The 24674-nt window shown below is 44.2% G+C and overlaps 1 protein-coding gene across 17 annotated transcripts in view; it reads right to left on the bottom strand.

Moving 5' to 3' along the window:
* The window catches only part of TRPM8 (transient receptor potential cation channel subfamily M member 8), a 143749-nt gene that overhangs the window by 58088 nt on the left and 60987 nt on the right, over positions 1-24674 (bottom strand). The gene's annotated exons all lie outside the window — the stretch shown is intronic.

Raw genomic sequence — 24674 nt, 5'->3', positions numbered from 1 at the left:
TCCTACCCTCTTTTATTACTTATTCTGCTGTTTCACTAGCATTTAAAATCCTTTTTAACAATTTAAATTCCTAAATGCAGACACTTGTATTTATTTATAATGTGAGAGTACATTGCACTGGGAAAAAAATGGGTGAAATCACTGATATGCATGTTAGCCCAGAAAGCTTTAAAAGTGCATTTTTGTGTGAAATATTAATAGGTATGAACTGAACACTGTCAGATTCTTTCTGTAAAAGCCTTAAAAAATGAAATAAATCCACCAAAAATAATGTAATGAGAGGAGAGGGAAAGGACAGCGATCTCAGAAGCGCTGAATTGAAAGGAAGGATCGCTTTGCTGGACCTGCTGGCTATACTGCTGCTAATATAGCCCAAGATGTCGTTGGCTCTTTTGGTGCCACAGAACACTACTGGATCATGTTCAACTTCATGTCCAGCAGGACCCTCAAATCATTTGGCAAAGCTGCTTTCTAGTCAACCAATGACCTGGTCAAACTGTTGGGTTGGTGAAACTATATAAACAAGGGCTCAATCCAAAGTCAACTGAAAATGCATTTATTGTAAACAAGAACTAGGGTTGGAAACGATTAGAGATAAATAACTTTTTTCCTTCCCTAAAGACAGATCAGATAGATTTTTTTTCATTTCTGATGGATGGCTCATGAATCTGTCCTTAAAAACATTTATTGGTGGAGATTCCATACTCTCCCGATTAACATAGACTGCTTTCCACGTCAGACCTCTCTTCCTTGCTGAGATTTTCCCAATTACTATTTGTGATCTTGGATATTTATTTCTTTTTCCTGAGAATGGACCAGAGCACATGCCATCTACATAGATACTGATCAACTGATCAGTGGAGACAGCCTTGTCTTTATACACTGCTTTGAGACATTGACCCTTGGAATCCAGCAAATGAGAGGGAAGCTCTGCAATGCAGGGTGTTTGTCAAGTATCTTCAGTTTGACTTTGTTTCACTCAAAAAGTATTATGTTAAAACAAAACAAAACAAAACAAAGAAATCAAAACAAACAAAAAACAAGTGTTGATCCATTACAGAGAACTAAGTCTACCTCAGGTCACGGGCTTACTTAAGTAATAATTAATTCCAAGAGCAGGAGGGGCACTATAAACCTTTTCCCAGGCCAACCATATCTACATCCCAGTTGTCATCAACAAAATACAGTCATCTGTCCTACTCCTGGTTCCCTGTCAGATACAGCTAATGACACTTTTATTAACCTAGGATGGGATTTACCAGGTAATGGGCCAAAAGCATACATAGTCAGGCAATTAATTACACGTGCCCAGCTAACCAACATATAACTCAAGTTTGCTTTGCACATCCAGTCAGCTTGTAGTAGGATAAATGGATGTTTTTCCATTTTGGAATTCCCCACAACTGGCAGTTCTGCTCCCATCTGTGTCAGAGCACTGATTTCAACATCTTCAAGCTCGACTTCTGCCTTCAGTAAATACCAGACTGTATTAGACTTCCTTTCATCTCGATGTGAAATTTAAGTGCAACATTTCTGGAGTGCTTAGAACACACAAGATGCTGAACGTGGAGCTTCTCCTTTTAATCCAGACAAAAGCTGTACCCAGAAATCAAAGGTTTTTCAACAAAAGTGTTACCAGAAGGGACACTTTTAGGAACATGCTGCCTACCACCAACCCGTGAATAGCAGTCAGAGATAACTTGTCCAAGTCCTATTGGTTTCTGGTTTTATTCTCCCACTGCCATAAACCAAAATGGGACAGCAAGCATCCATCCCAAGGAGCTAACATGAGGGGTGTATCAGGAATATTGTTCAGTTGGAAAGTGTGGTCAAAAATGCAGGTCATCCAGAGCAATACATTTAGGGTGCCCCAACTTTGTGAAAACAGCATTTCTGGCAGCAGATACTGCACTATTGCTTTAACAGCTCAGAACAGATGTGGACTCAAGCTAAATTCACTTACAAATTGTTACAAATTGCACAGGTGCAAATGTAGCTGTTGTAGAAGACTGAGTGGGACTGCCAGAGTCAGCATGACAGTTCTCAGTTATTTTTCCTCAGTCCAGCCACTACCTCACTTGCATACTTCCCAGGTCCTTCCTCATAATAATACAATTCCATCGTACATTTTGTGAGAAGCTAGTTAACTGGCCCAAGATGCTCCAGGATTCTGAAAATTGAAGAGACAACATTAGAAAGGAGATGGGTTTATTTTTAACTTCAGGCTGACATGCGTAGGAAAGAGATCAACATTAGGTGCTCAGAGGCAGAGAAACAAATGCCTTCGATGCTGGTAAACTCCTGTTACAGCTGCCCATGTAGCCACATACGGCCTCCTCTGCATCGCAATAGCCTGACTGCAGCATCACACACTGCTCTGTCCCATTCCCTTTGAGACTCCATGTGATACTTCCCAGTAGGTAATCCAATGACAAACAGAAAAAGCTCATCTCTCTTAGTCCTACAGTGACAAGAGTGTTGGCACCTCACTTGCCAGTGATTCTACTTATAGTGTGGTGACTTCTGAGCATATGATGAAAGAAGTCAGATGAACTCCCTCTTCATCAGCCTGCCAAGCTTTATGTTTCAAAAACAAAAGAAAGAAATGACTTCACAAACTGCCTATCACACGTGCATTGGGTTAGTTATGTCCTGGTTGTTTTTTTTTTTTTGTAGGAGAACTCTTGCCAAGTCCACATTAAAAAATAGTAGTCACCCTCCAGGTTTGAGGTGGGAAAACATGACTGAATTACCTGGTTTGAGTGGCCACACAGAGGAGCTGACTCTGAGCCCTCTAAAATACACAGTACTTTGTTCTCAGCACAGCTGCTGCTGGAAAGTCAGTTTGAGAAAAGTAGGACCAATTCTTCCTCCCCAGTGATGGGAGGAAACTGTTTTCAAGAAAATTAACTAAGGTCAAATTCAGCACCAACCCTCCACCTAGACGAGACTGTTCAGAAAAGTTTTGAGCTGAGGACAGTCTTAAAATAAGAAGCATTAAAGGCAAAATTAGTAGATAGAGCTGCCAGCTCTGCCAAGAATTTCAGCACACAGGGAGAGGCAAGGAGAGAGATACAGTCAAAGGAACAAAATTCCCTGGAGGCTGTCAGACTGATCAAGTCATTGTTTCAGTCAATATCCGCTGAAAACCATAGCTGAAAGCAAACAAAACACTAAATATACTTTTTCAGAGTCCTGCAAGGAAAAGACACTCATGGAAAATGTATGCAGAAGCTTCTGAGTAATTAGCAAAAATATATTTCTTTCATTGACCATTATTTTCTGTAAATTATTAATCAGCTACCACTGTCAAGCCTATGTGCTTAAAAACACTAAGCAGCGCTGAAGTCTTTACAGGGGGAGTTTATAAGTTTAACTTTATGTACAATAGGCAGCACTATAATGAAAGAGAAGCAATTTAAAGTAAACCTTGAATTCAATCCACTCGTTGATACATTTCACTGTTTTCCCAAGACCAAAAAGAGTTTGGGGTCTGGGGATTTATGTTTGCCGTAAGGCCCTTGTCCTTAAAGGGGACTTCAAGAAGATACATAGATATCTGCTGGAGGAACAACACAGCAGGGCATAATAATCCAGGAGATTCTTGGTGTACATAAATAACAACTACCTGACCCAAGTAATAGAGGAGCCAACACGAAGAGGTGATCTGCTGGACCTGACACTCACCAAGGAGGGCCTTGTTGGGTCTGTAGTCAAAGGCTGCTTTAGCCGCAGTGACCATGTGGAGCTCAGGATCCTGAGAGGAGGGAGCAGGGTAAAAGCAAGATCACAACCCTGGACTGTGGTCTCCTGGATTCAGGAGAGCAGACTTCGAAGTCTTCAAAGATCTGCTTCGAAGAGCCCTAGTAGGGTAAGGCCCTGGCTGTAAGCGGGAACAAAGAAAGCTGATTCCTATTCAAGGAGCACCTCCTCCAAGCTCAAAAGTGGTCCACCCAATGGATGGAGTGGAAGTCAGGCAAAATATGCCAGGAGACCTGTGTGGATGAACGAAGAGGTCCTGGCAAAACTCAGTCACAAAAAGGAGGCCCACAGGGAGTGGAAGCAAGGACAGGGAACCTGGGAGGAATACAGAGACATTGTCCGAGTATCCAGGGATGAGGTTAGGAAAGCTCAAGTCCTAAAGGAGTTGAATCTGGCCAAGGATGTCAAAGACAACAAGAAGGGTTCTGTAAGCACATGTGTGACAAAAGGAAGACTAGGGAAAATCAGGGCCCACTGCTGAACAAATCAGGAGACTTGGTTACACAAGACAGGGAAAAGGCCGGTACTGAAGGAAAAGCTAAACTAACCAAACTGGACTTTGATTTTTTATTTTTTGAATTATTTCTATTGAGTCAGAACCACTGTTAACTAGAATGAAGCTGGTATCAAAACCAGAAAGATACACCAAAGATGTGGCCCCAGTACTTCTGAATTTGATGAACAACTACAGTTACTGGTAGTTAATAAGCCTTTAGGAAGCAGAGAAGAAGAAAGGCTGCAAAGTACTGACAGATAAGGATCAATGAGACGTCCCATACAGAGCTGGGGAAATGAGAAGGGTAAGAAATACTGTTAAAATCTGGAAGGATTTTAAAGAGAACTTCAAATACCTAGATTATAATTACAGCTGCTAGCAGTTCTTTTTTTTTTTTTCATCTCAAATAAGAGTCTCAATCAAGACAGCATCATTCAACTTTTCACACTGCAAATGGAAGTATTAGAAAGATTTGTTCCAAACTTTCACATCAGCTTCAACTCTCCAGCTTCTCCAGTCTCCCAGATAGCTGAAACCACAAACACAAAGCATGTGTTTGGAGCTGCCACTCCCTCATTTGTGAGAGAACACATTCCTGATCAATCGAAAAAATAATGAAAGCATTTATGATTTCCAGTTTCTCTGGAACTGCTGAGAAAGGTTTTCACCATTAACAACTTGTATTAGCTAGCCTGGAATCTGCAACCAGCAGCATTTAAAAAGTAATTTGAAACTGAAAGCGTACTTTTGGGGAAAGTGTCTCAAATGTCAGACAGATCTATTAAAACAGCTTTTGACAGACTAATCTATAAACTCTTCTTTTTTTAGTGTGATATTTGTATCGATTTTTTAAAATAGCAATCCCATTACTACACATTAACAGCATGGATAAGCATCTCTCAGAGAGTATTTAGTATTGTAACAGAACAAAGCAAGAACATGGGGGCAATAATTTTCCACCACATAGAAAGCAAGGTTAAATGGTGAAAGGGCTAGATCAACACTTGGTATCTGAAAATCTCATCTCTAAAGCAAGTCTTCCGACCTCTGTTATTCAAATCCACTCTATGCATACTACTCTGCTCCCTTCCCAGCAGGCTCCCTCTCTAAGCAGGCTCCCACTGTCACAATTTTAAGAGCAAGGGAGAAAAGCCAAGAGCAAATGTACGTATACATGGGGCTGATTCACCACAAATGCAGGAAAAGAGACACTCCGGGGGAAGACAAACAGGAGAGGCAGGCATTTCTCTTCACAGGAGTTTGAATTTCCATGGGCCAAAAAGACTAGTTTATCCTCTCACAGAGCCCTTGGGATGCTCTACACACTTGTCCCCATCATCAGAACCATAGGACCCAATAGATTTTCAACAGCGTCGTTTTCACAGTCAAAATAAATTTATGCTGTTCCATCAAATCCATCTGTTCACTAGCCCAGAGATTTCTTGAGCCAACCCTGAGCATGCTGATATAAGGTAGCCTCACAGAAGATACACGCTTGTCTCCACCAGCTGCCAGAGGTGTGTAAGGACAAGTTACTTTGCCCTGAATTCCAGACATTTTTGTGTGATATACCTGTCACATGCACTGTTGGCGAAACCGGTCCAGTAGATGTGACAAAATTGAAGAACTCAACCTTCGAGGTTTTAGTTCAGAAACATTTGCCGAAGTTCTACAGCATGAGCAATATCAGTCATACTAATAAAAAAACATTCAAGTCAGCTCAGCTACCACTCTTGCCCTAGGAAGTTACTTCTATTACTAATTATTCCTCTCTAGCCAAGTAATAAAACACCCAGTGAGTCCATTGCAGCCTCAATCTCAGTATTTTTTCCTCCCCATACCTCTACAGTTTTGTGCAACCCTATATAGCATGAGAAAGGCAACTACATAAGTGACAGTGAGACACCAGCAACACAACGAGGGTGCTTAAAGTTTCATGGGACTTTCATTTTCCATTCTTGAAGAAGATTCAGCAGACCAAATAAGAGCTGCTATTCAGAACCACACTTCAAATGCAGCTTCTCTCTGAAAGCTGTTAGATGGCAAGCAGGAGATGCTGCTAGCAGAAATATGCATGACTAGTATTGCTAAGCTATCGTCATTTCAAGGTTTCAAAAGCCCCCTCTCAAAAAACACTGTTCAAGTTATTATGCCACTCATACAGGCTTTTGCCATAAATATACACCCAGCCATATATGTGCATCCAGTGCTCATTTTCAAACAAGGCTTTACAACAGTTTAGATGATCTTAAAACGCAGACCAGCACCAGGTCTGGGGAATAAAGCTCACAGAAATACAGCTGTTCCTGGAAAGAGACAACAAGAAGATGTTCAGAGGGGCACAACACATCTTCGAACTCATCTGAATCTCTGGCTTTTCAACTACCAGAGCTGAACCATATCAATCACCTGCAGAGCCTGAACCTGCCATTCACTTCCACCATTTATTGTGCACCATCATGATGGGCAGGTGTAATCACAGGCTATTATCCACTCTGATAAACTACTAGGGAGAAGGGATTATCCAAGCACACAAAAAAAGAGAGAGCTGAGGACAGTTTCCATGTGATATCCGTTTCCAAACTCAGTCGTCTTGAATGGTCACGGTCAAGCAAACAAACAAAAAAAGACAGCTATAAGGAGGCCCTGAAATGCACCAAGAAGCAGTTTGATGAAGCTATTTGATGGACTTTTCAAAAACAAGGAAAAGCCTAGGGAAAGTGTAAGGAGCAGGTCTTAAAGCTTTATGGATAGGCAGAAAGAAGTGCAAGACACCAGACTGCAAAGGATTTCCTCTATAGAAAAATGGTTGATGAAAGCCAGACAACCCAGAAAATTATGGATATTTATAGGAGGTGTCTAACAGATACTTCTGTAAAAAATAGTCCATGAAGGTGTACGGAGGAGCGATTCTGCTTTATCCAGGCAATGGCACAACAAGTTTGCTTCTGATACATGAAAGGAGAGAACAGCCCAGCCCCTCCAGGTAGGCAGAAAGTTGTCTTTTATCCTAGTTTTCCTATGAACGACAGAGAGGAACAGTCCACTCAAGGTTTATGAAAGGAGGAAATGCTCACAGCAAAGGGGTCTCAATGAAAAGGAATCCCTCCTTTAATCAGATCATAGACTCATAGCAGCACAGGATGGTTTGGGTTGGAAGGGACCATCAAAGATCACCTAGTGCAAGCCCCTGCCATGGGCAGGGACCCCTCCCACTAGGCCAGGTTGCTCCAGCCAACACCACTTTGAACAGTGGGACATCTACAGCTTCTCTGGGCAACCCCTTCAAGGGTCTCAGCAACCTCATCATGAAAAACTTAGATTTATATTGCATATAAAACCAACTTTCAGTTTAAAACCATTGCCCGTTGTCCTGTTGCTACAGGAGAAAAGCTGGTCATCAACGATAACATTAAATAACATTGGTCCAAGCACAGACCCCTGAGGGACACTACTCATTACTGGTTTCCACATGGATGTTGAGCTGAAACTAGCCTACAGTACTCTGCTGTTTGTGACAACAAATCTTAAACTCCCTAGAGTAACAAAGGACACGCATTTGCATATAAAATCTCTTACTTTAAGTGCCTCAAACTCCCTTAATCCAGAGAGAAATGTGTCCCATCTGCCCCAACCTAAGGGTTATCTGACGTGAGGGTATATAGAGATTGCAACAGCAGGTTCACAGGATTCCGGAATACTGAAGGATACAGAGGCTTTACTTTCTAATAATTTGTTTCCTCCAGATTACCACAAATCAGCACTAGCAAGTAAATTGTGGTTAATAAGGTAAATATATAAGATTTAGATATCAAGCTATTACAGATATTACCAGGAAAGCATATATAGAGAGTAGATATTGAGAGAATGGTACTAATAACTAGCATCAGCAATTAGAGCTAGTAGGAAGGCAATTAGAGGTAGTTAAAATCAGCAACATAGCAGCCAATATAGATTGGTATTATATATTCAACAAATCTAGCAATATTATGGCAGTGCATATACTTATTATCAATTACAAACTTGTCGATACTTTAACAGCAATATCAATACTACACATACGACAGATTATGTACATATATATATTTCATAAAATTACCAGTACCAAATGCATCTAATCAATCCCAGAAGGGGAGGGTCAAGGTCAAACTGACCTCAAAGTCTAATCCAGCAGTATCCCTGGATCAATCACCTGTAGGATTGTCTACATGATTTTTTTGTTTTTAATACTGAACTCATCCAAAATACCCAAAGAAATTTGAAACAGGAAAAAAATAGGCGTTATCAAAGAATGAGCTAGAACTGCTACCTGAAACTAGAGGAGACAGGGTGAGTAGGACAAGGATTTGCCAAGAAGCCTCTCTCCTGACTTGCAGAGAGGGTTGTTACCTGTCCAACCCCAATATTCTGAGTTACAACAAATTCCATGGTCTTCCAGGTCTCTACAAAACGTCTGCCTTCCTTATGTCCCTGCAGGCCTCAGTGAATGCCTCTGAAGCCCCCAGTCTTCCCTCCTGAAGCCTTTCTGCAGCAGGTGCTCTCATTCCAAAGACCTCGGTCTGCCCAGGAGCTCCTCTCCCACACATGATCCAGGGATGACAAATGCATTTGCACTTCCCATACACCAGAGTGCTGCGATGGTACCAGCTGAGTACCAAATGGGGGAGGGCTTTAATATTGGCTATTCCATGCCGAGGGCCTTGGGGGATAATAGGAATTATAAAGCAACTTAATTGTCACCTTCACTTGGCAGATCTGGCTCTGAAGATTCATGGTGTCTTTTCACCACCCCCAATTACACTGCCTGCATGTCAACAGTTTACTACCGGGATGGAAAAAAGTTGCCATTCTGTATGTACTACCCTACCTAAGTATGGGTCACCAAACAGTGCTCGTACCAGGAAGATGCCTGCTGAGGTAGTATTGCATCGCATGGTCTCAGCTCTCTCCCAAGCACACCTCTTTCCTACATGCAATTTCCATCTAGTTCCAACCCCTCTGCCATGGGCAGGGACCCCTCAAGCAGAGCAGGCCCCATCCAGCCTGGCCTTGGGCACAGGGATGGGGCACCCACAGCTCCTCGGGGCAGCCTGGGACAGGGCCTCACCGCCCTCAGAATGAAAAATTTCTTCCACAAACCTAATCTAAATCTAGTATCCTTTGGTTTAAAGCCATTACCCATGTCCTATCACCCCACCCCTGACAAAGAGTCCAGCTACAGCTGTTCTGCAGCCCCTTCAGGCACAGGCAGGCCGCTACAAGGCCTCCCCGGGGCCTTGTCCTCCCCAGGCTGACCCCCCAGCTCCCTCAGCCTGGCTCTGTAGGAGACGACACTTCTGCATCACTTGTTCTCTTTATCACTGTTGGCTTGTGTTTCTTTGGCTTTTTTTTTCTTTCTTTCTTTTTCTTCCATCTTTTGGTTAATAACCCATCTTTAACTTTGCTTACTGAGGTACTTTTAACTCAACCCACAAGTCTTGCGTTTGCTCTTCCGATTTTCTACCCCCTTGTGCTGGGAGGAAGGGAGGGAGCAGGCAGCCGTGTGGTACATCGCTGCCTAACCAGCTTAGGCCACAACAGAGCCTCACTGGACCCCTTGGGCTCCCATCCTCTCAGAAGAGGCTGCCTAGCACATAAACGTACATCAGCCCACATTCAGTGGTGTTATCATGTGGCAGGTGTGGGCTGCAAGGGGAAGAAGTGTACGCTTCTTCAGAATTTCAAGTGCAGACACCATCTGACAGAGCTCAGAAGTGCTTACAGGTTTTTCAGCTAATCTTTCCATTACAGGATCCTGTTACCTAAACCCCCCAAACCTTAGGGTCAAAGGGATATCAATTTACTTTCTAAATGGATTCTGTGCCGTTAAGGCTACAGGACGTAATTGAAAAAAACTCAGACAAGGTCACATACCAGAAAGGTGATATAAACCACACCATTAAAGCAGAGATTTAAAGCCAGTCACATTATTCTACAGCTCTGATTCTACTATGAAATATCTGAGGCTGCTATGGCACTGGAAATTCAGATTAGCCATGCCAACTCCAGCAAAGATTGCTTGCATAGACTTTTACTCACCTAAGTAAAAAGAAAAAAATGAGGTCCTACAAAGCCGTAGGAAAGAAGCGAAGAGGCCTGTCCATTTCTGCCTCTTGCAGCCAGCACAGGGCAACCACCTACATCAAGACACATCTATAGAGAAACATGGGGACCTGGGAGGATGCAGAGCAGCCCCAGTGTCAGTTCCTCGTCCCTCGTGTTTATCTCTAGGTGCACTTCACTAGTGCTCTATCACTAGGTGCAGGGCCTTTTTTTTTTTTAACCTTACCTTTCCTCATTGACCACTGGCCTCCGATTTTCTTTCAGAGTCCCCAGTGGGTCCTCTGATGTCATCAGTTGCAACCCACAACCCTCCAGCTGCCTTTTCATACAACCCAGAGGTCTCCAGTTCCTTTAAGATGTCTCAATTTCTCTTTTTTCCCCCGCTCCCAGGCCCAGGTCACTCACTCACATAATCAAACATGTCCTCAGCCCCAGCTGCCCCACATGGAGCCAAGCACATCGGGTCTGGGGAATGGCAGTGCCACTGTCCAGGCAGGAAGCTTTTCTGTCCTGCCAGGCTGGCACCCCAGGGGCCTCTGAGTGTCTGAGTGCATCTCAGGGGCCATATGGAAGAGAAAGGACAGAAAAGACAGACCAAGTGACAAGAGGAAGCTCAACACCAGTTCAGTCCACAAAAGACCAGAAATCGGAGAATCTTGAATTTTATTCACAAGCATGACAAAACCCAGCTGAGTTCTGAGAAAGTTTACTGTTGCTTGTACGGTGTCTCATCTCAAGACAAGGTGCTGTGCAGTACATCACAGGGAAAGCATCACAAGTCCCGAGCATAATCAAGTTGGCTAGGGTGGAATATACACAGCCCCCTACCTACATTTGAGAAGAGGCTTCCATGATTTATTGTCAAGCTGGAATGTTGTCTCAACTCTGTGTTTACTGTACTGCAGTTTGATCCAGCTATAAGAAGCGACCAGCTAAGGATTAGATGAGAAGGTAACCTATGAGGTGAGCTTTGGACCAGGAGTTGGCCAACAGATGACAAATTACATAGTACAAGTCAGTTGGTAAGCCTGGATTTATTTCTGCAAAGGAATTATCCTTGGCCAATAAGGACTATAGGACAGCCATAGCACCCTCAAAAGACTATCTACTGCTAAAACACCAGTTTAGATCAGAGCAATCTTAGAATCCATTAAGTTGGGGTGCAGACCAGTACTGACCTACTTAAGCAACAGAAAAGGCTGCCTGATACATCTTGTCCTTGCTTCTCAAAGCGATACTGGGAACCTTGTTTGAATGTGGAAAGTCATAAAGCGGGACTTCATTGCCTAATCAATATTTATCTGTGAAAACATTTCCCATTCTTACAAAGCCTGGGGAGCAGCAAGCTTTCCAGGTAGCATCAGCACAGGGAAAAATCAATGAAGACACCGCTGGAAGAAAGAGAGAGCTAAGTACACAACCACAAAGATCAGCACACTGCAAACTACCAGGACCCTGAGTGTAAATAGGCTTTAACTGCCCTGAGCAGACATACCAGGAGCCTTTATCTGCAGTCCAACCCATGGCCATGGGCACCCAGTCCTGCACCAAGCCCTGCGGCAGGCAGGCCTGTCTCCGGTCCTGCCTTGGACCGTGGCTGCAACCTTGCCCACAGCCTCAACTCCTCTGCTGCTGCTGGACCACCTGGATGGTCCTGGCCCTGGTCCATCCCCCCACTTTGTCCTGGGCTTCCAACAGCCCCAGATCCCTGCAGCCAGCTCCAGCACTGTGTCCTGCCTGTGCACCACTGGCAAGGGCAGCCCCCAGCTCAGGAATCCCGTTTTACTCTCTTCACAGCACACGCAGCATCCTCCAAGGCATGGTGTGATCAAACAGTTCACAGAGTGAACCAGTCCATTACATCCTGAAGCAGAGAGACACAGCAGGAGGACCTTTGCTTTTGCTGTTCCAAAGTTGATGCATCTGTGACAGCTGGACACAAACCCCAGCTCCAGCAGGCTGTTGCAAGTACTAGATTGATGCCTGCCTTACAGACAGAATAAAAGCACTGTATTGGGTAATAAGAACAGATCGAGTACATATTTCAATTTCTCTTCTCCAGATATATGCCAGCTCTGCAAGGTGTATGGAGAATTAGGCAATGCATATTTCAATAAATATTCCAGGGATTGGTACCAACACAATCTGATGAAACATTTAAACAGGAAAAATATACTTTGCATTATTGCTTCTTTATGATTTAGTACGATAACAGAGCCACAGATTAGCTAGTTGAACTCTTTTGAATAGCGTTATTTAATTAAATGCTTTGGTTAAAGTTTCAAAGCTTGTAGTCTTGTATACATTTAGCTCTTTGCCTACATGCACAGACTTTCTATTTTAACAAAAACTGTAATGTCTTCAGTGGATTAGTTTACCTTCAAAGATAGCACTGTGTGTCAGGGAAGGTCACTGTTTGGCAGTCCTAAAGCCCAAACCTTATTTTTCTGATTTGTCCAACATCTGACCTGGCTGGCAGTAGGACTGTATGAGGACATGTGCCAGCTTCCCTGTGGGGCAGAAGGCAATTTTAAAATCAGCTGAGACAAAAGGCAATCACCTTCCCAGAACAGTAAATGCAAAACCTTCCACTCTGCCACCTTCTGGCAAAAAATGCATTTGCAATATAGTTGCTGGATACAGCTATATTTGTCCTAGATAGCTGTATTTGTCCTAGAAGAATAGTGTAAATCTTTTCACACTTATTGAAAATCTTTTCTCCGTAGTTGTTGAAAATCTGCCATGAGCTAAGGAGAAAATCCAGTAAGTTAGACCAAAATAGCAAGAGGGAGGGATGTTCTGACTTCCCTGCTCCCAAGCTGCATATTTATTTCATAAAGATCATATAGTTATCTACACAGGGCTAACATATATTTATAACAGGCTATGGCCAACGTTATTAGGACACATGCTTTGCAAGCTCAGAAATTAGAGAAAATTGGTGAAAGCAGAAAGCTCAGTGAGTAAGGAGATTGCTTTGGGGACCAGAGCCAGATACAGCACGTGTATGTATGACTGCTCTGCCTGGGGGTCCGTGTCCTGCACAAGAAAGAACCAGTTCAGTCACAGACAATTAAGCAGCAGGGTGTTCTGTAAAGCCAGCTACAGAAAACATGCATTGAGCAATACTACACAACCGCTCTCAACCACCCCATGAGCTTTTAAGGAACCAAAACGAGAGCTTAAATACATGAACCAGCAGCGGGGCGAACAGCTGACAAACACAACACCGCACAGACGTTGTGTCAGCAGAAAAAGAGTCCTCCTCCCAGCTGAAGAGTGACTGCAGGGCACGGTATGACAGCAGAGCCTCACACGGGAGGCCCCAGCAGCCCCTCTCAGCCCAGAGCTATTCCAAGGAGTGCTGGAGAGACGGTTGTGTTTTACAAGTGACTGTGATATACCCCAAAGCTGCTTCATCTCCAGATACTGCCAGCTCATGTGCTCCTCATGGTCTGGAAGATCTGTGTTCCTTGATGCTACATGGTCCTCAAGAGCCCCATGCAAACATCCATGCTGCACGAGGAATGGTGGTGACAAACACAGCCTCCAGGTGGGGAAAAAAAGGCATTGTAACAGATGTAAAGGTGCCAAAAAGAGCATGATTATATATAAGAAATATATAGTAGAAAACTCAGACTAAAGCAAGGTTTAACTTTGTCCCACCAGAGGCAGCTACAGCTTCAGCAATAAACACTGTGTCCATACAGAGCCACCATTTGGTCTTTTTAATTCTTCCAGCTTACACTGTGAGGAAGTACTTGTAATATCAAGGCTTAATATGGTCATATACAGGGCTCTGAAAATGCTACAAAGCCCTTTCTGAGCAAGCCTAACAAGTACCCTGGCAGAGATGCGTTTCCAAAGAACAAAATCAGTTTGACAACTGCTTCCCCTTTACATTTCTTAAATTTATGAGGGAATTTTCATGCATGTAGAACAATGATAATAAAAGCAGTGGGGAAAAAAACACATGGAAAGGAACATATAATATCATGTCTGTCAGTGCTCTCCCTTAAATCTAAAACTAGAGACTTTCCAGTCTGCTTCCATTTCTGAAGGGGAAAAGGGATTGCTGTAGAGCTCTCTCTTTCCAGGTGGTAAGGGGTTTTTTGCTTTAATTTTTTTTATTCCCTTTGCCCAGGATTAGGGGAATACGAATATTTACGTATACACAGCCATATTCTTTCCTTAGAAGTATTTTAAAAATCCAATGTTAATATGATATTATCAGAGGGGAAAAGTAACTGCCAGTCACACCTATTTTCTTGGACACTGATGTTACAGCTACTCCCATTAGGAGCCTGACAGTCTGAGACCAAATAAACCAGACCCTCGAGCTGGAAGCCTGCACCCAGCATTAGGAGCACAGGGAAAAGGGTGAAGTGATCCTACAGAAACAGGGGCGAAGCCAATTTCAGGCACCCAGCAGGAGACACCACTGCACATGGGCTCTGAATCAGCACTCCCTGGCCAGCCCTGGAGGCATTAAGCAGGTGTAGTTTCCTTTGGCTGTCCCAAAAATGGAGGATACAGAAGAAATACAGTATTTCCAATCCCGAAAATGAGGCTTTCTTTCTACACAGGGAATCCTCTCGTGCATACCTGGGTGCAGAGCTCCTCCCCTCTGTCAGAGGAGGCTTTGCACAATCAGCACAAAATAATCCAGAGCCCCAAGCAGCTGAGCTAGTAATTGCACACAAAATGCATGCCACGCGAGACTGAACCCAACAAAAAATTTCATTGCAATTACATGAACCTGTACATAAGATCCCTGATGGTAGCCTGAGATAAACTTGCAAGTATTTCCTGGAATTACAAGGACTAGACAGGCAGCAAAATTAGCTGTTGTTGCTAGCCTGCTTTCCACTGCTTCTTTTTTATTCTTTTTTTTCCCCATATATAATTCAGAAATATATGCATGTGTATTCTGATTTTTTAACTAAAACATGAGCTATGTCTGTCTTTTTACTTACATTCAGGTGAAGTTTTGTTTTGTAGGATTTGAGCTACCAACTCATGCCAGCTTCAACTTACCTGGATTAAATCCACTGTATCTGAAGCCCACAGGAGCCTGCAATGATAAATATCCCCTGGTGCCTACAGAAAAGCAATCGGGGCATTCAGAATTACCACAGCTATTGTCTTCAAATGACAAGATGCTTTATGGTTTCCATTCAAAACGTTTTGGTGCCTGTTTCACTGCAATGCCAGTGACATATGAACCTCAATTCTAATGCATGTTCTGCTACCAGCTTGCCCTGAGACATTTTAGCAATTCAATTCAAGTCCTATTTAATTCATACTTTAAGTTTCATTACAGATACGTAATGCGGAAAAGACATTCCACTGTGAAGCCCTCATGCTTCAAAACGCTGGCAGGCATTGCTGTAATGAAAATAAGTTTACTCCAGGACTATGTCCAGGCAATTCTCTCTGCTATGGATCTCAGCCACGCAGTGAAAACGGTGCCTGTATCACTGAATGAGAAATTAGACGTGTGCCATGACTGCACAGGGAATATCACAGAAGTGGCCATCTTAGGGCCATAAGCCAAATAAACCCTGACAGATAACAGCAAGCACACACTGAGACCTCAGCTGAGGATTGAAAGCTTCAACACCTGCTAGGCTTCAGTAATACGTAATAAGTAATAACCCAAGTGTGACAGGAAGAAGAAACATGCATAAATCAGAGGTGACACGGTCCAAAAAGTTATGCAAAGAGGTGCAGCGATTGCTTTCTCATTAACCCCTGGGTCTCACAAGCTGCAAAAACTCCGGAGCTGTTTGTTGGCACCCCCCCCACCTCCTGACATTTCAAGGCTGCGAACCTTGGAAAGCTGCATGAACAAACCGAGAGCAGCTCCAGGAGCCTGGGTCAACTGAAAGCCACAAGAAGTGTAATTCACAAATCTAGAGTGATAATGCGGAAGCAGTGTGGAGAGAAAAATCTAGGGGACAGAAAAAATCCTAGCTTTTTTCATCTATCATTACTTGAAGACCAAGGAATGTTTTCCCAAGGGGGAAAATAAGAATGCCACATGTGGTGTAAGAGTCTAGTAACCAGTAATGGCAACGTCATTACGGACTGTGGACGTGGACCTAAAGCACAGCAAATGGAAGATGAATTTGAGCATACTTGCATGTTAACCCTAGCAATCTCAAGAGCGTGGTTTGACAACCACATCTCTGACTTCAGGGTTTGTTAAAAACCTAGTACAAAATTCTCTGGTCCCCCAGGAGAAACCACTGATCCTGAGCGATCCTGCTCAGCCTCTCCAAACCCATTCAGTCAGATAAATCACTGCTCTTATTTGCAGGGAGAAGTACTGGTGTTGCACTCAAGTGCCTGTCTGGCTGGACCCGACCTGGCTCCCTACTTCTGCTCAGGTGGGATGCAAGGGGAGCAGAGCAGTTCACCTCCTCCTTGGGGGAGAGCGGAAATCCAGAAGCGTGCCACCAAATCTCAGCGCAAAGTGTAATTATATCCTTTGCCTCCTAGCTTACGCATGAACCCAGCTGCAAAGACACTTTTCATACAAGGACTGCACGCACTAGATAAAACTAGGGGATTATTCAGTGAACTGTGGACCCCCACACTCACAGTGTGCAGCATCAACATGCAAATTTAGTTTCATTCAAGAGCTCAGACTTTAATTTGGCATTTAACGGCCTGCTGCATTTGCTTTGGTAGTTTTCCTATTACTGTTGTGAATGTTGTCTGTGCTTCCACATAATTAAGAGCAGCATAATGCCTACTGAGTGCTTCTAATTTACTAGGCTGCTTTTTCATGCAATTGAAAAAAATGTAAGCAGACATTAGCAAGTAAGAGGCAGCAACAACACTGCTGGTATTAGCAAACTTTTCCTTCTGCTTTGAGCAAAAGACCTGAAAGGACTAGCAAAGTGCTTCGCTATTCAGCTGTGAAGTACCTTTAGTAATCAACTTATATCACACTTTGTGCCTTGCACAGTTGTAATGCAGCATCAAGAAGAGACCAGCTAGCTGGTTCAGTGTACAAGGCCTGTTCAAAACACACACCTTACTCTCCCCTCCAGAATATTCCATGGAGCAAGAACCCATTGATATCAAGTTCAGAAAAACACATACACGTAAGTATATATTTTCTCCCTGTAATTAATGAAACTTGTTTAAATTAAGGGATTTCTTTGCTCTGAAAGATGAGTGATTCCCCAAGGTAAAAGAACACAAGTTGTACCCTCCAGATCTGAGACTGGGTAAACACAGTATTTGTGTCCTCAGAACCATGGAAGTCACAGATGGCTATCATTTATAGTGAAATGACCTACAGTCCGATGTCCCATGCTTTTGCCATTCCCCCACAAGTTTCTCTGTCACTGCCCACCGTCTACCACTGGTTAAACCACTGCAGCCCTTCCTGCCTCTCTACGTGGAAGAAGCTTCCACACCGCTGTCCCAGGACTGCTCTTTCCACCCAGGTGGCAATGGCAGTCCCCCAAGCCCTCTGCGTGCCCATCGTCTCATGTGGCAATCCCTCCTCTTCATGTTCTCCTTTCTGCTTGAGCATCTTCAGTAGGCTTCTCATAAAAGGGAAGTGCTTTTCTCCACATCTCTTCTCCCTTTCCCTTCCTCTTAATTGCCAGAAGGAGAAGGAAAAAAAAAAAAAAGTTTTCACCTTGAGTTGCTAAGTGGCCCAGTAGTGCAGCTACATTTAACTAAGGCAGTTTAATTCTGCATGACGTTCTGCATTACAGTGGCCAGCATAACAAACCAAACCTTGAGCAACCTAAAAGCAGGATGTTGACAATTCTATAAATTCAGAGCCAGGCACACGGATCCTATAAACACACACAGCATCCAGTAATTCACGTGCAGCTAGTATAGCTAATGTTTTGATCAAGCTGTGAGGTTTTATCTTAGCCGACGAAGGGAAAGCAGCTACTGCTGTGTGTTTATGTTTTGGGAAATGTTCATTCCCTTCAGAATCAGGCATGCCTTTTTTTCTTTTTAACTCCTCTGATTAAGAAGTACATTGTTTACAGCAAACATTTGCACAGGATTTAGTCTGCAACTGAGGTCAGGCTCTAGTAGATGTTTTTTAGCACAGCTAGAACCAGATGAAGGGACGCAGAGCAGGTCATGCCATCTGTATTTTTTCCTGAAATGAAGCAAGCCATGTAGAACTACATAGATTCTAGGTGCAAGACTTCATGTTGCTCCTTGTAAAAGTGAGTTGTACCTGTAAAATTAAAAAAACAAACCAAAACAAAAAGTGCTTCCAGCTTCATTTGTTCTACCAGGGAAACAAATCTTCCAGAAAATGAAATAAACGTGGTACAAGCCTAATTAGCACAGCTGTTTGGGGAAAGCCTGTCTGTCTCTTGTGGCCTCGCACAGTGGCCTGACAAGCAGCTCTTGTCCTGGGATGGAAACCCAGAGCTCACGAAAGGAACTGAGCACGGGGTCATACAGCACATACATGCCCTGGGTCATTCAGGGCAGCTGTCCTGGCTGTGTCCCCACCAACTCCTTGCCCAGCCTGGGCTCCTTCGCTGGCAGCGCTGAGCAGGAACAAGAGGAAGCCTCGCCACAGTGCAAGCACTGCTCGGCAGCAGCCAAAATGCTAGCCTGGCATCAGCACTGCATTAGTCACAAATCCGACGTGCAGCACCACCCAGGATGCCGTGAAGAAACTTAACTCCATCCCAACCAGACCCAGTAGAGCAAAACAGCCTCATCCCCTTCCTTTCATCCAGCTCACCTCTAATTCAAAACATCACAATTTAAAACCATATCAGAGTGAAGGACTTGGCTCGTCCTTCCACACACATTTCCCACTTATTTTTAAGCAAAGATAAACTGTTCTTGCCCTTACTTTCATACTGAATCCCTGAGCTTTCCAAATGAATTCCAGTATCCCAAGGCTCTGAAAAAAAATCCAGCTCAAAAAAAATTTTTTTTTATTAGACATTAAGTTTCTTTAGCATTTATTTTCCAGATCACTCCAGTTGCAATAGAGAACCCCCCTACCAGAATCCACCAGCCCAGCAGGGATCTGCTTTAATACCTCCCCATCCCACTAACATAATGGTTGTGGAGCAAGAGGTACCAGTGCCAGGGCTGGCTCCAGTACACTGAGTGCAAAGCTTGCAAAAGCACATCTGACAGCAGGCATCAAAGGAAGGATTTTGTATCAACAGAGCAAAATAGTGCTCGCTTCAGTTTGATTTCTTTAGACACCATCAAATCAGTTCTTGAACTACAGAGAAAACCATACAGTCCCCTCTTCTGACAGGCTGCATCCTTCTCTGCACCACGGACTGAATCTAGGCATAGTTAAATCATGTTAGAGTGAAAGCAGCCACAAAACCTTCCTCCTCCCGTGAACAGCATCACCACTCAATGTGTGCATCGCAGCCCTGAGAGCAGCTTTGTCTATGGATGGCAATGTGCTCCCTTCGCTGTCCCGTCTTTAACGAGCGTATAGAAGTTGTGCACATTTGAAGCAAGATGACTGCACAGCACCCACCCCTGGGAAGAAGATGAAAGCACAACCAGCACATGACAGACATTACCCACGTCACCTCGCACGTTGCTGGGAGAGTGCTGGGATACTGCAGAAGCAAGCACAGCCCAGGAATGTGTGAAACAAGCAGTTCTGTTTTCCCTTTCCTTCCCACGCTGCGGAAAAGGCACTGGGATCTCCAGGACCTGAACGTTTCCCTGTAGCAAAAGGTGACAAGATCAGGTACTTCGCTGCCCATACAATTACAAGGACCCCCCAAAGGGAAATTATATCTTCAGCCACCACATTCAGCCACTCAGCATGCACGACACCAAACGTTCAGGTAGGTAATTAGGAATCAATCTTTTAAATTACAGGGGAAAGAACCCCCCTCCCCTGCCAAGCTAACAAGCTTCCTCAGCCAAACATGCCTGAAGTCTTATTTATGGCTTGAAAGCGCTGAGGACAGGTTTAGATAGCCCTCTTCAGGCTCTAAAGCATACTTTTTTCACCATTAAGTGTCTGCATCTGCAAACAATTCCAGTGGAGAGTTTAGGAGCCTGCTGTTTTAAGCCTTTCATGTGTAGTCAAACAGATGAATCAAAGAGTATTAGTGCCTTGGCTTAATGAAGCCCAGCTAAAAACCAGCTGACAATGCTGCTGTCAGAGCCATCCAACTCATCACACTCAGCTCCAGAGGAAGCGAGTCTATTTCTGTGGAATACAGGTACGTGTTACAGATAGGCTTGAGAGAGGACTAAAGAGAGACAAAAAGAGGATTGCAGCTTACGGGAAGCTGTCACTCCAGCCTGGTACTTCCCACGAAAGACATTATATTTGCATGGATGATCTCATTTCTTCTTTGGAAAGGCTAAAAGCTGAGGCCTCCTGTTTTAACGCATTCCAAGAGTAAATGCTGCTTGCAGAAAAGATGCTTTTAAGCCCAGGTTTCATGCCAGTTGCATGTCTGTACAGATGGAAATTTTGTCTGTGCTGTTCTGCTGTCCTCCCAGGGCAAAGCATGGCACACTGCAATGGCACCTCACGAGGCCATACCCCTCCAGGTGCATCTGCCCTTTGATTTGTCCTCATTTTCTACCTGGCAAGTCATTGGCATCTTGCTATTAATGTGCTCAGTAGCTTAAACTCAACCTAAACGAGCCTATATCTATAGAGTACTTGCACTTTCCTGGGGTCATAGGCCTTCCTACACCATCTACCCAACGAAGCTGGGGCAGGACATTCCTGGCAGAGTATGGCCACTCAATCCGAAAAAGAGGAGTTTTAGGCTCAGAGCTGATCTTTGTGAATGTGTCACATCTTCAGAGCCTGCAGTGAGTGAGCCCAGCACATTCTGGATAGATATTTGCTCACATACCATCACACCCCAGTGGCAGGCACTTAAGAAAACCTGAATTCCTCACGCAGACCAGTCTGTGCTCGTTCTCACTTCCTTTCACGCAGTTGCCATTGTCTTTGCTTTCCTTCAGTGAGCTGCTGATATTTTAGCCAGTCAATGCTTTGGATATGTTGTGTCACACATCTGCCTTCAGGAACAAGTAGTCATCACCTGTGCCAACACGCTTACTGCTCAAAGGAAGAACCTGCCACAAGCCACTTCAGAAAGTTTGAGATATTTTCTTCTCCACTGAGATTGGTCTAATCTTTCTGGTCTGGAACAACAATTCCCACTGAGAAGGATGCTTACCTTCTAGATGCCAAATCTTGAATCAAGTCCTGAAACAGAATTAGACCCTTTGTGTCTTCACCTGGAGTGCCTCCAGTTCCCCTTGCATTGTAACGCTCCCAGACAGGCTTCCTTCGGATTTCCACAGAAGGCAGAGGATAAGGCAAGCAATTACATTTTTCTTTGTAAATCTTCCTGGGAACACCAAACTAGAAAGCCATAATAAATCTGGATGAAAATAGACTTGGATTTCTTTCTAATTCTCTATCTTATTCTTAGCATTTTGGAAAACGTGCTACAGATGGACAAATGTTTCATCAGCTGCCCACCGCTCTGGCCAAGGAGCACAGATTAACCAGTTGGGAGCAGGGTCTTCCTTCTCACACTTCACCAAGACTGAAACATCCATGCTCCACTACTACATTATTTCTTGATGGTGTAGCCTTCCAGCTACTCAGGATACATGCTCCAAGGAAAGCACTCAGAGGCACTGGCTGAGAGGACTTCCCTTATAGACAGTCAAGTTTTTCCGGCTGCAAACATATGGCTCAAAGAGAAACACCTTACCAGGTCCTGGTGCTACTTAACTGCCTCTGTAGATAAGAACAAACATTCTACGTCTCTCCTGTTCCAGCAAGTTTAAGCTTTCTGCTCTAACTACTAAACATCTATACTCATCAAGTGCTGGCAGTCACAGTGGGAATCATAGAATATCCTGAGTTGGAAGGGACCCATAAGGATCATCAAGTCCAACTCCTGGCTCTACACAGGTCTACCCAAAAATTCAGCCCATATGACTAAGAGCACAGATACAGAACAGCAAGCCCCCCAGCATTTCAGCCACCGGCTCAAGAAGCAGGTCGCATGAAAGTACAAGACCAAAAGGCAGAGAACCTGCACGACAGAGGTGAGCTGTCACATCTTACTACTCAAAACTAAAAGTGATGGAACACAGCAGGGCACCAGCTCCCACAGAATGCCATTGATTTATACACATCTGCAAAGAAAAAGTAAGACAATCCCTGACCTAATCTCCTCACCCAAAAAAAAAAGGATGGGAAACTAATGAGAAAAGGAATTTACCACCATCTTACAAACTGAAGCAACCCCAGCACAGAGCAGTACGAGGTGGGACCAGCAGCACATCCAAAGGTGTGTTCACCATTAGTGTTCTTCCTAACAAACAAGCCTCCAGTTGCCTTCGCCTGTAAGACCTCAAACCTATCAACTATGAGTTCAGCTTGTGCACTGATTACTCAGCCAAGTTATTACATCAAAAGCAGTTCTTTGTGCTTAGCCACACTATTAGAGTGCGCCAAAGCTAAGAAGTTTGATGTAAGTTGTCACGTCCAGTATGCTTTGGTTGAAATGAGGAGTTAGACTCAGTCTCTCCTCCTATAGAAAAATGCATACAGTCCACTCTTGTTTAGAGAAAAAAAGATCCACCTTAAATCATAGGAAGTGAATTAATTCAGAGGACGCAGTAGTTCCAGCTAACCTATTGCCTGTGCTGAAGTGCAACAAACTCCATTGGTTACGATCAGTGCAGAGCACAGGATGGCCAGTAAATGCTCAACAGAGCTTCTCCCCCCTTTTTTCCTTCTTTTATTTTAAAGCCCTGTATTAGTCACACTGAACACTCTACTGCATAGCTGCAGGATAAAGGATTACGTGTCTAATGTACACCAGAGAAAAAAGGTTAGCAACTTATTTTTTTTTTTAAACAGCCAGAATAGCATCTGCTTTTCATAGCCAAAAGCAGGTTAAAACTTTCTTCCTCCCTCTGGTTTGGGCAGCAATACTCAGAGCTCACTTTCCCCAACCTCCTTCGTATTACCCATTAGCACAAGTATAAGAGAAAAATGCTCGCCTTCGCCACCAGTATTTATAACTATTCAAGCCCATAAAAGATAAGGAAGTGGATTTATGGTTGCCTGGGTACAGAGGTTAAGTGATATAGTACCGAGCCCTACCCAAAACATGTGTCAGTCAGTTCTTAAAATACTTCTTACTGCTGAACTCCAAATGAGAGCTGTGCCAGAGTTGTCAAAATCCTTCTAAGCCATTTGACCCTCAGGAGAAATCAGTCCATAGGTTCAGCACAGGGAGAAAAAGTTGACCAGTAAGGAATTTCAGACGCACTGCAGCCACAGAAGTACCTTCATCCGACCTGCTCCAGACATTGTTAAAAATGACATCTAGTCTAATATCAGATGCACATTTAAGTCTCCAAGCAACTCTACGCAGGAAGATGCAAGCTAGGGAGACAGGGTTAGTCAGTGCCCTCACCTCTGCAACGCTGGGGCTTGAGCCCCTGCTCCCAGTCTGCTTTTTTTCTGCATTATAATAAGCATCTTGACCTCAAACTCTAGATATTCTCATCTCAGTATATATGTGCTGATCTCATCATAGAATGGTTTGGGTTGGAGAAGACCTTAAAGGTTGTCTAATTCCAACCCCCCTGCCATGGGCAGGGACACCTTCCACTACAGCAGGTTGCTCAAAGCCCCATCCAGCCTGGCCTTGTGCACTGCCAGAGATAGGGCACCCACAGCTCCTCGGGGCAGCCAGTGCCAGGGCCTCACCACCCTCCTTTTCTTTGTAGAAGAGGTGCTCCAGCCATCATCTGGATCATCCTCATGCCCTCCTAGTGACTCATTCTAATATGTCCCTGTCCTTCTTGTGCTTGGGAGCCCCACAGCTGAGCACAGGGCTCCTGGTGTGGTCTCATGAGAGCGGAGCAGAGGGGGACAATCCCCTCCCTCACCCTGCTGGCCACACTGCTGTTGGTGCAGCCCAGGGTCCAGCTGGCTTTCTGGGCTACAAGTGCACATTGCTGGCTCATGTCAAGCTTTTCATTAACCAACACCCCCAAGTCCTTCTCCACAGGGCTGCTCTCGATCCACTCGTCACCCAGCCTGGATTCATGTTTGGGATTGCCCCGGCCCAGGTGTAGGACCTTGCACTTGGCCTTGGTGAACTCCATGAGGTTCACACGGGTCCACCTCTCAGGCCTGTCCTCTGGATGGCATCCCTTCCCTCCGGCATGTGGACCGCACCACTCAGCTTGGTGTTGTCTGCCCTCTTGCTCAGGGTGTGCTCAATCCCACTGCTCATGTCACCGACGGAGATGTTAA

Source organism: Anser cygnoides, chromosome 6 (assembly GCF_040182565.1).
Source record: "Anser cygnoides isolate HZ-2024a breed goose chromosome 6, Taihu_goose_T2T_genome, whole genome shotgun sequence".
NCBI classification, from domain to species: domain Eukaryota; kingdom Metazoa; phylum Chordata; class Aves; order Anseriformes; family Anatidae; genus Anser; species Anser cygnoides.
This window is presented reverse-complemented; position numbering and strand designations above follow the sequence as displayed.